This window comes from Nicotiana sylvestris, chromosome 5 (genome assembly GCF_000393655.2).
Source record: "Nicotiana sylvestris chromosome 5, ASM39365v2, whole genome shotgun sequence".
Taxonomy (NCBI): Eukaryota; Viridiplantae; Streptophyta; class Magnoliopsida; order Solanales; family Solanaceae; genus Nicotiana; species Nicotiana sylvestris.
Window position 1 is genome coordinate 5,990,044 of NC_091061.1, and position 10,364 is coordinate 6,000,407.

Consider the following 10,364-nt stretch of genomic DNA (forward strand, 5'->3'; position numbering starts at 1 on the left):
ACCAACACTACCGAGGCACCACTTCTCATACACCACAATCTCCACCCCCTAAACCAATTCTATACCCTCCTCCACCAGTAACTCATGTCTTCGTAGCACCTCCACCAGCTACACTCCATAAATCTCCTAGAGAGCCTATGTTCCAGGCCTAGGACAACCAATACTACCCCTCGGAGCCCACTTTCAAAGCTCCAGAAACCCATTCCTATACTCCTCGCTTTGACCTCCTGATAGAAGTTGATAACCAGTCAAAAATACCGAACAGGAGGAGATGTTCAGGAAAGTTAAAAGCTTAGAACAATCATTCAAAGACATGCGGGGGTTGGGGGGGCAAGTCAGTGTGGCCTACAAGGACCTATGTCTGTTCCCAAATGTGCAATTACCGGCAGGTTTCAAGATGCCCAAGTTCGATCTATACAACGGGCACGACGATCCAGTAGCCCACTTAAGAGGTTTTTGCAGCAAGATGAGGGGAGCTAGAGGAAAAAATGAATTGTTAATGGCTTACTTCAGTCAGAGTTTGGGTAGATCAGCATTGGAATGGTATACCCGCCAAGAGCATGTGAGATGGTACACTTGGGATGATCTGGCGCAAGCATTTGCTTGTCACTTCCAATATAATCTTGAAATCATTCCAAATCGACTGTCCTTGACTAAACTTGAGAAGAAGCACAGTGAAAGCTTCAGAGAATATGGTTTCCGATGGAGGGAGCAAGCAGCAAGAGTAGATCCCACAATGAAGGAAAGTGAGATGGTAGATTACTTCCTATAGGCTTTGGAACCTACATACTATGGCCATTTGGTCTCAGCTGTGGGAAAGTCATTCAACGAAGTAGTAAAGATGGGGGGCATGGTAAAAGAAGGCCTCAAGTCGAATAAAATCATGAGCTATTCGTCTATCAAAACAACTACTCAGGCAATCCAGGGAGGCATAGGAGGGATTGGGAAGAAGAAAAGAGAGGAAACAGCAATGGTTGATTCAGGAGCTTGGTCCGGATCCAGAGGTTCACCTTACCACTACAATCAACCTCGACCCCACCGACAAACTTATCACCATAATCTACCCCAACACTATTATCCCCCACTAGAACCTCATTTTTCCGTCCACCATGCACAAATATACAACCAACCTCCTGCCCACACTCAATGGCGTGCTCCTATCCTACCAAATATTTATCCACATCCACGAGCCTACCAAAACACTCCCGGACCAAGTTTCAGGCCTAGTCAAGCACTCAAGGGTGAAAGGTTGCAGAAAAAGAAAACCTTTACTCCATTGGGAGAATCATACACTAGTCTGTTCCACAGGCTAAAACAGCTAGATATGCTAAGGCCGATATAGTCCAAACTACCAAATCCTCCTCCAAAGAATCTTGACTATACTGTCAGCTGTGAGTATTATTCTGGTACTCCGGGTCATGATACAGAAAAATGCTGGCACTTGAAAAACGATACAAGAGCTTATTGATACCAATAGAATTGAAGTTCAAGCTCCCGAAGCACCCAATATCAACAGGAATCTGATGCCAGCCAATCAGGAGGCAAATATGATCGAAATAGTGCATGCGGAGGGGGAACCCAAGAAGCCATCACAGACCGTCATGATGATTCGGTCTAGTGGAGTCGAGACAGATGAACAATCAGCAGATGAGAAGTTGGTGCTCAAATAGAGCAAAAAGAGTGTTGAGCCATCTGTGGCAGTTCAGAATGGGTCTTTAAGCAAAGTTGCAATGAAACAGGAAGGGGTAAAGGTGATTGTACCGGGAGCGGCCAACAAACCCATCATAATCGTGGAAGGAGCCTGTGCAGATCGGGTTATCATCAAGTCGGTAACCCAGTTACCAATAATCAACAGCAAGGCTATTCCATGGAATTACAAACGGGTAACAGTGATGTACAAAGGGAAGGAAGTCAAAGAAGAAATCTGCGAAGTACATGGTTTGACTCGCTCGGGAAGGTGTTTTGCTCCCGAGGAGTTAAGAAGAGCTAAAAATAATCCAGCACTCGTAAAGAAAGCCGTAACTGAAGAAGAAGCAGAAGAATTCTTAAGGAAGGTGAAGCTACAAGACTACTCTATTGTTGAACAATTAAGAAAGACGCCTGCTTAAATTTCCCTATTGTCATTATTGATCCATTCGGATGAGCACCGTCAAGCTTTAATGAAGATCTTGAATGAGGCGCACATTCCCGATTAGATCTCCGTGAATCACTTGGTAAAAATAGCCAACAAAATCTTCGAAGCAAACAGAGTCACGTTTTCTGACGATGAATTGCCTATAGAAGGTACTGAGCACAACAGAGCTCTTTACCTCACATTAAAATGTGAAAACTCTGTGGTGACCCGGGTATTGGTTGACAACGGGTCAAGCGCAAACATTTGTCCTCTCTCCACTCTAAGCAAGTTGAAAATAGAAGATGAGAGGATCCATAAGAACAATATTTGCGTGCGGGGATTTGATGGCAGAGGTAAAGATTCGGTTGGGGACATAGTGCTGGAGCTGACGATAGGGCCAGTCGAGTTCACAATGGAGTTTCAGGTGCTAGATATAGCTGTTTCCTATAATCTAATGTTAGGTCGACCATGGATCCACGCCGCTAAAGCGGTCCCATCAATACTACACCAGGTAGTCAAATTTGAATGGGATAGACAAGAAATAGTTGTGCATGGGGAAGACAGTTTATGTGCTCGCAGCAATGCCATTGTACCAGTCATTGAGGTGGAAGATGACCAGGGACCAGGGGTCTACCAGGTTTCTGACTCGATGTCGGTAGAGAAAGTTCCAGAGGGGAAATACATTCCAAATCCAAAGATAACCGCCGCATCAGTCATGGTAGCCTATGAGATGTTGAAGAATGGTTTTGTACTGGGTAAAGGTTTGGGCTCATCTTTGCAAGGCATCATACAGCCGGTGTCTCTTCCCGAAAACTTGGGAACATTTGGTTTGGGATTCAAGACCACTGCCACAGACATAAGAAAGGCCAGAAAGCTAAAACAGAAGGCATGAGTCCTTCCAAAGCCAGTCCCACGTCTTTCCAAATCATTTGTCAAGTCCGGTACCAGAAGTCGCCCAGTAACAACAAATCCTAATTCTATGATTACTCCTGACGAGGAGTTAATTGAAAGATTTGAAAAGTTGTTTGACGGTATGAACATGGTGGAAAGTGGTGAAGGTCCTAGCAACGCAGAAATTCAATTCGTTGGGCCAGAAACAAAGCTTAATAATTGGAAAGCCACTCCTCTCCCCATTCGAAAGGAGTCTTGGTAGTTTATTTTGATTTTCCTTCAGTTTGTCTGGATCATTCCAGGGTTGTAATCCAGATTTTTGTCTTTCAGTCCATTTGAAGTGTGCAAACCTTGTTTCATTCAATGAAATGCAGTTTCCCTTTCTTTATCATTCCTGATAGTTTTTCTTTTGTTTTCCTTTTCTGTACAGTTCTTTTTATGCTGGCTCTAGTGATATGGCATGCATAAGGAATCCTCAGCCCAGTCTTAAAAATCAATATGATTCCGAAATAATAGTTCAAGAAGTAGATTGTGATTACGAATCAGAATACGATGAGGATGAGGCCTTCGAAGAGATTAGTAAGGAGTTAATTCACTTCGGAAAAAAACCCAAACCCAACCTGAATGATACAAAAGCCATCAATTTAGGAGACACAGATAATATCCGAGAGACTAAAATAAGTGTCCACCTCGAGCCAAAGATCCGGGAAGAGTTAATCAAAGCACTCATCGAATTCAAAGATGTTTTTGCATGGTCATATGACGACATGCCGGGTTTAAGCACTGATTTAGTGGTCCACAAATTGCCAACTGATCCAGTGTTTCCTCCCGTCAAGCAAAAGTTGAGGAAATTCAAAACTGATATGAGTGTGAGAATTAAATAAGAAATCACCAAACAGATAGATGCAAAGGTCATTCGGGTCACTCAATATCCTGTTTGGTTGGCTAATGTCGTGCCTGTGCCAAAGAAAGACGGCAAGATCAGAGTATGCGTCGATTATCGCAATCTTAACAAAGCAAGTCCGAAGGACAACTTCCCACTACCCAATATCCACATTTTGATCGATAATTGTGCCAAGCATGAGATAGGATCTTTTGTGGATTGCTATGCCGGGTATCATCAGATTCTAATGGATGAAGAAGATGCAGAAAATATGACATTCATCACGCCATGGGGAACTTATTGCTACCGGGTAATGCTATTTGGTTTAAAGAACATCAGGGCAACTTACATGAGAGCAATGACTACGGTGTTTCATGATATGATACATAAAGAGATTGAGGTATACGTGGATGATGTGATCATAAAGTCAAAACGTCAAGCCGACCACGTTGGGGATTTGAGGAAATTCTTCCTGAGACTTCGTAGGTACAACCTCAAGCTTAACCCTGCCAAGTGTGCATTTGGTGTTCCATCCGAAAAGCTGTTGGGATTCATAGTCAGCCGACGAGGCATCGAGTTAGACCCATCAAAGATCAAAGTCATCCAAGAATTGCCACCTCCAAGGAGCAAGACTGAAGTGATGAGTCTGTTAGGGAGGTTGAACTACATCATCAGGTTTATTGCTCAGCTTACGACAACTTGTGAGCCTATTTTTAAATTGCTGAAGAAGAATGCTACGGTCAAGTGGACTGATGAGTGTCAATAAGAATTTGATAAGATAAAAGGATACTTGTCAAACCCACCTCTGCTGGTTCCTCCAGAACCAGAGAGACCTTTGATTCTTTACTTGACAGTCTTGGAAAATTCATCTGGCTGTGTACTGGGGCAGCATGACATTACCGGCAAAAAGGAACAGGCTATGTACTATCCTAGCAAGAAGTTCATGGCTTATGAGGTTAAGTACACTCATCTGGAAAGGACATGTTGCGCCCTAACTTGGGTGGTTCAAAAATTGAAACATTATTTGTCATCCTACACTACTTACCTCATTTCGCGCTTGGATCCGTTGAAGTATATCTTTCAAAAGCCTATGCCGACAGGGAGACTTGCAAAGTGGCAGATATTGCTCACAGAGTTTGACATCATCTATGTGACTCGGACTGCAATGAAAGCCCAAGCATTGGCCGATCATTTAGCCGAAAACCTGGTCGATGAAGATTACGAGCCATTGAGAACTTATTTTCCCGATGAAGAAGTGATGCATGTCGATGAACTGGATCAAATTGAAAAACCAGGCTGGAAACTTTTCTTTGATGAGGCTGCCAACATGAAAGGAGTCGGAATAGGAGTTGTGCTTATTTCTGAAACAGGGCATCACTATCCTATTACGGCTCAGCTTCGATTTTATTGCACCAACAATATGGCTGAGTATGAAGCCTGTATTTTGGATCTAAGGCTAGCTGCAAACATGGATATACAGGAAGTCTTGGTCTTGGGAGACTCGAATTTTCTGGTACATCAAATTCAAGGAGAATGGGAAATGCGAAATTTGAAGCTCATACCGTACCGACAATGTTTGCATGATCTTTGTCAATAGTTTCGATCAGTGGAGTTCAGGCATATTCCAAGGGTCTATAATGAGGTCGCCGATGCTTTGGCTACCCTAGCATTAATGTTGCACCATCCGGACAAAGCTTATGTCGATCCTCTGCATATTCAAGTCCGAGATCAGCATGCTTACTGTAATATGATTGAAGAAGAACTTGGTGGCGAACCATGGTTCCACGATATCAAGGAGTACATCAGAATGGGGATATATCCAGTGCAAGCCACGGGGGATCAAAAGAGAACAATTCGATGGTTGGCAAATGGATTCTTCTTAAGTGGAGGAGTTTTGTATAAGAGAACACCAGACCTTGGATTATTAAGATGTATAGATGCTAGACAAGCTACGACTGTCATGTTCGAAGTACATTCGAGAGTCTGCGGACCACATATGAGCGGATATGTATTGGCAAAGAAAGTTCTCCGAGCAGGCTATTATTGGCTTACCATGGAGCGAGATTGTATCAATTTTGTGCGCAAATGTCATCAGTGCCAGATACACAGATATTTGATTCATTCTCCACCATCGGAGTTGCACACAATGTCGACACCATGGCCCTTCGTTGCTTGGGGCATGGATGTCATTGGACCAATTGAGCCAGCAGCATCCAACAGGCACATGTTCATTCTGGTAGCCATTGATTATTTCACCAAGTGGGTTGAGGTCAAAACTTTCAAATCAGTGACCAAGAAAGCAGTGGTCGATTTTGTTCACTCAAATATCATCTGTCGATTCGGAATCCCAAAGGTGATCATCACAAATAATGGTGCTAATCTTAACAGTAACTTGATGGAAGAGGTATGTTAACAATTTAAGATAACACATCGCAATTCTACCCCATATCGTCCCCAGGCGAATGGAGCAGTCGAGGCAGCCAACAAAAACATAAAGAAGATACTTCGGAAAATGGTAGAAGGTTCGAGGCAATGGCACGAAAAATTACCATTTGCGTTGTTGGGATATCGCACTACTGTTCGTACTTCGGTAGGCGCAACTCCTTATTTGTTGGTATATGGCACTAAAGCAGTAATACCTGTAGAAGTTGAAATTCCTTCCCTTCGGATTGTCGCTAAGGCTAAGATTGATGATGAGTGGGTCAAAACCCGTTTGGAGCAATTGAGCTTGATTGATGAAAAAAGATTGGCAGCAGTATGTCATGGCTAGTTATATCAAAAGAGAATGGCATGAGCATACAACAAAAGGGTGCATCCCCGAAAGTTTGAAGTGGGCCAACAAGTGCTAAAACATATCCTTCCATATTAGGTTGAAGCAAAAGGCAAGTTCGCCCCGAATTGGCAAGGGCCATTTATTGTAACCAGAGTATTGTCCAATGGCGCTCTATGTTTGACAAATATCGAAGGAAAATGCATAGACATGGCCATCAATTTCGATGCAGTCAAGAGATATTATGTATGATTTCTTTGTTATAATTGTTGATTGTTTGTATTTGGCATTGTTTCGAAGATTGAAATGACGAAGACAATTCGTTCTGCTAGCTAAACACTTTACCCTTTGTTCCCCCCTTTGAGCCGCATTTTTTTCTTTCATACCCCTCTTTTGAAATCAATAACAAAAAGAAAAGGGAAAAAAAGAAAAAGAGAAAAGAGAAAAGAAAGAAAAAGAGAAAAGAGAAAAGAAAAGAAGTGCAAAGAGAAAGTATAACAACAAGGAAATTCAGGTGTGAACTACGTTTAATCTGATTCCTGTTAAGGATACGTAGGCAGCCTCACGGCTCGGTCATAGTAAAATAAAATATCAAAAGATCCCCAAGCGAGAAACTGGGGCAGAAGTTGTACTAAGAAATGTGATTCCAAGAGTTGTAATTTTTAAAACCCCTGTCAAATTGTTTTGAGCCTTTGATACCCTTTCTTTCTAACCTCATCCAAAAGCCCACATTACGGTCCAAAGAAAGACCTTTCCGATCAGTCTTCAAGAGATGCCAAGTTAAGCGAATAGAGATGATTCATATCAGGATAACACTCTAGTCCAAGCAGGAAAAGTAATAAAAATGAGAAAGTCTTATTGGTGAAAACCCTCATGGGCACCATGAGGCGAAGAAAACTGAGAGAAAGTAAAAATGAGAGAGTCTTATCGGTGAAAACCTTCACGGGCACCATGAGGCGACGAAAGCTGAGGAAAAGTAAAAATGAGAGAGTCTTATCGGTGAAAACCTTTGCGGGCACCATAAGGCGACAAGGAATTGAGGATCAAACGAATGAGAGAGGTTTGTCGGTGAAAACCCTTCAGGGCACTGCAAGTCGAACAAGGTCCGTAAGTTGGCGGAAAGTAAAATTGGGTTATGGAAATCTTGGAGAATAAAGTAAAACAATTGGAAAGGAGATTGGTTAAATAGACTGGGCTGATTAATACAAAATGCATACCATGATCATTGGTGTTAGTGACTCCACTCAGATAAGTTCTTTTTTCCTATCTCCAACAGTCATCTAAATTTGGATTTTCTTTTTTATTCTTAATTCTCAAAATCGTCGCATTTCATTGCTGTTAATTTTTACTCCTCCAAAGCTCTTCTAAGGTTAGCCTTGTTCCAACAAATAATAAGGAATATCAAAGTATACTACCATATTCAAAATTGCACAAAGCAAAATACGGCTAGGACATGCTGGAGATAGTATGATGAAAATTGGGACCTAGGGTGTAAACAAAGGTTAAATCGGTAGAATGGTTCAGTAATGTCATGAGAGATGTATGGTTACTAATAAAAGGGCCAGAAGTGAAAAATAACAGTTGGGGGACACCGCAGTCAGGGATCAGTCAGAAGGTCAAAACAGTCGGTTACGAATAAAAGGGTCAGAAGTGAAAAATAACAGTTGGGGGACCCCGCAGTCAGGGATCAGTCAGAAGGTCAAAATAGTCTTTTTGACTAGTTCAAGGCAGTCGGACGAAACAAAGCATGTCAAAGAGAAAACCACCCCCAGCAAGAATGTCACAACTAACCACCACGTTTTAAACTAACAAGATTTTCTTTGATTTGAAACAGGGGCAAAGATGGCGTTTATTTCAGGAAGCACCCTGTGAAGAAGCAAGTACCATGCATGTTTGATCGTATAAATTCTCAGGACCCTCCTGGAAAATGGGCTCTAATTTAAAAATTGAAACAATCATAAGTAGCAAAATCTAGCATAAATGTACCCCAAGGAATATAAGTTGATTTCAAAGTTTGCATGTTTAAGATAGGATTTAATTAGGAGTTTTCAGGACCCTCCTGAATAATGGGACCTAGCTTTAAGATTTCCATTAACAAGGTTTAGCATAAGTTTTGTTGTAAGGTAATATAATTTAGCCGTAAAATTGTCACTCTTAAGATAAGACTTGATTTTTGATTGTCAGGACCCTCCTAGATAATGGGGAGTAGTTTAAGACCCTCTTAGATAACAAGAATTAGCGGAAGTCACACCTTTAAAAGATATAGCTTAGATTTAAAATTGTCGTTTAGTTAAGAGTTGTTAGGACCCCCCCCGGATAATGGGACATAACTTTCAAATTCTTAGTAATATTTGGTAATATGATTCAGTTTAACACTCACGGATGCGCCGCTACCAAACTGGGGCAGAAAATTTTCTTTTGTTTTGTCTATTTTTGTTGAGATCAGGCGTCCACCTGGAGAACAAGGAACAACAGTTAAAGTATCAGCAATCAGGCGTCCACCTGGAGAACAAGGAACAACAGTTAAAGTATCAACAATCAGGCGTCCACCTGGAGAACAAGGAAAAGCAATTGAAGATTCAGTAATCAGGCGTCCACTTGGAGAACAAGGAACAACAATTCAAGTTTCAGCAATCAGGCGCCCACCTGGAGAGCAAGGGAGTACAATTCAAGTTTCAGCTTTCAAGTTCTTATTGATGTTTGGTAACATGATTTAGTTTACACTCATATATATACCCAGCTACCAAACTGGGGCAGAAAGTTTTCTTTGCTTTTGTCTACAACGTTGAAATCAGGAGCCCACCTGGAGAACAAGGGAATACCATTCAAGTTTCAGCAATCAGGAGCCCACCTGGAGAACAATGGAATACATTTCGAGTCTCAGCAATCAGGAGCCCACCTGGAGAACAAGGGAATACAATTCAAGTTTCAGCAATCAGGAGCCCACCTGGAGAACAAGGGAATACATTTCGAGTCTCAGCAATCAGGGGCCCACCTGGAGAACAAGGGAATACAATTCAAATTTCAAGTAGTCAGGAGCCCGCCTGGAGAACGAAGGGAAGAAGCAATTCAAATTTCAAATAATCAGGAGCCCGCCTGGGAAACAGAGGAAAGGAAACAATAGTCAAAGGAAGACATTTAAAAGGTTCAGCAATCAGGTGCCCGCCTGGAGAAGAAGAGAAAGCATTTCAAAGAATACCATTCAAGTCAGCCACAAAGCAACTTCTAAGGAAAATACAAGTCAACGAGGCAACATCAGTCACAAGATCAAGTTTGGAAATAAATCTTTGTAAAGCATAGATTATAGCTTAGTCTAGCTTCTTCATTTTTGTCATGGTGTAATAGGGAGGTCAGTAGGCAGTATCAGCAGCAACAACAACAGTAACAGTAAAACCGCAACTTCATGGTAGTCCCAGCTACCCAAAACTTCCCGAACTATATTGACCTGATTCCTTTATAGCCAAGGATATGTAGGAAACCTTTGAAGTAGAGGTTCGGTCAAATTTTTCAAAAAATGCTTCCCACGGAGTGTTCAAACAGGCAAAAATCGTTCGTATCCGCTCACTTTATCTTTGCACGAAAACTCTTCGTGTTTCCGGAAAAAGAGGGGCAGCTGTGAGCACGTGATTTTTGCCTCATACGAATTACTCCAAAAGAATTCCCAAAATTAGGTCTTTTCTTTAATTATGTGTTATTTTTAGGAATTA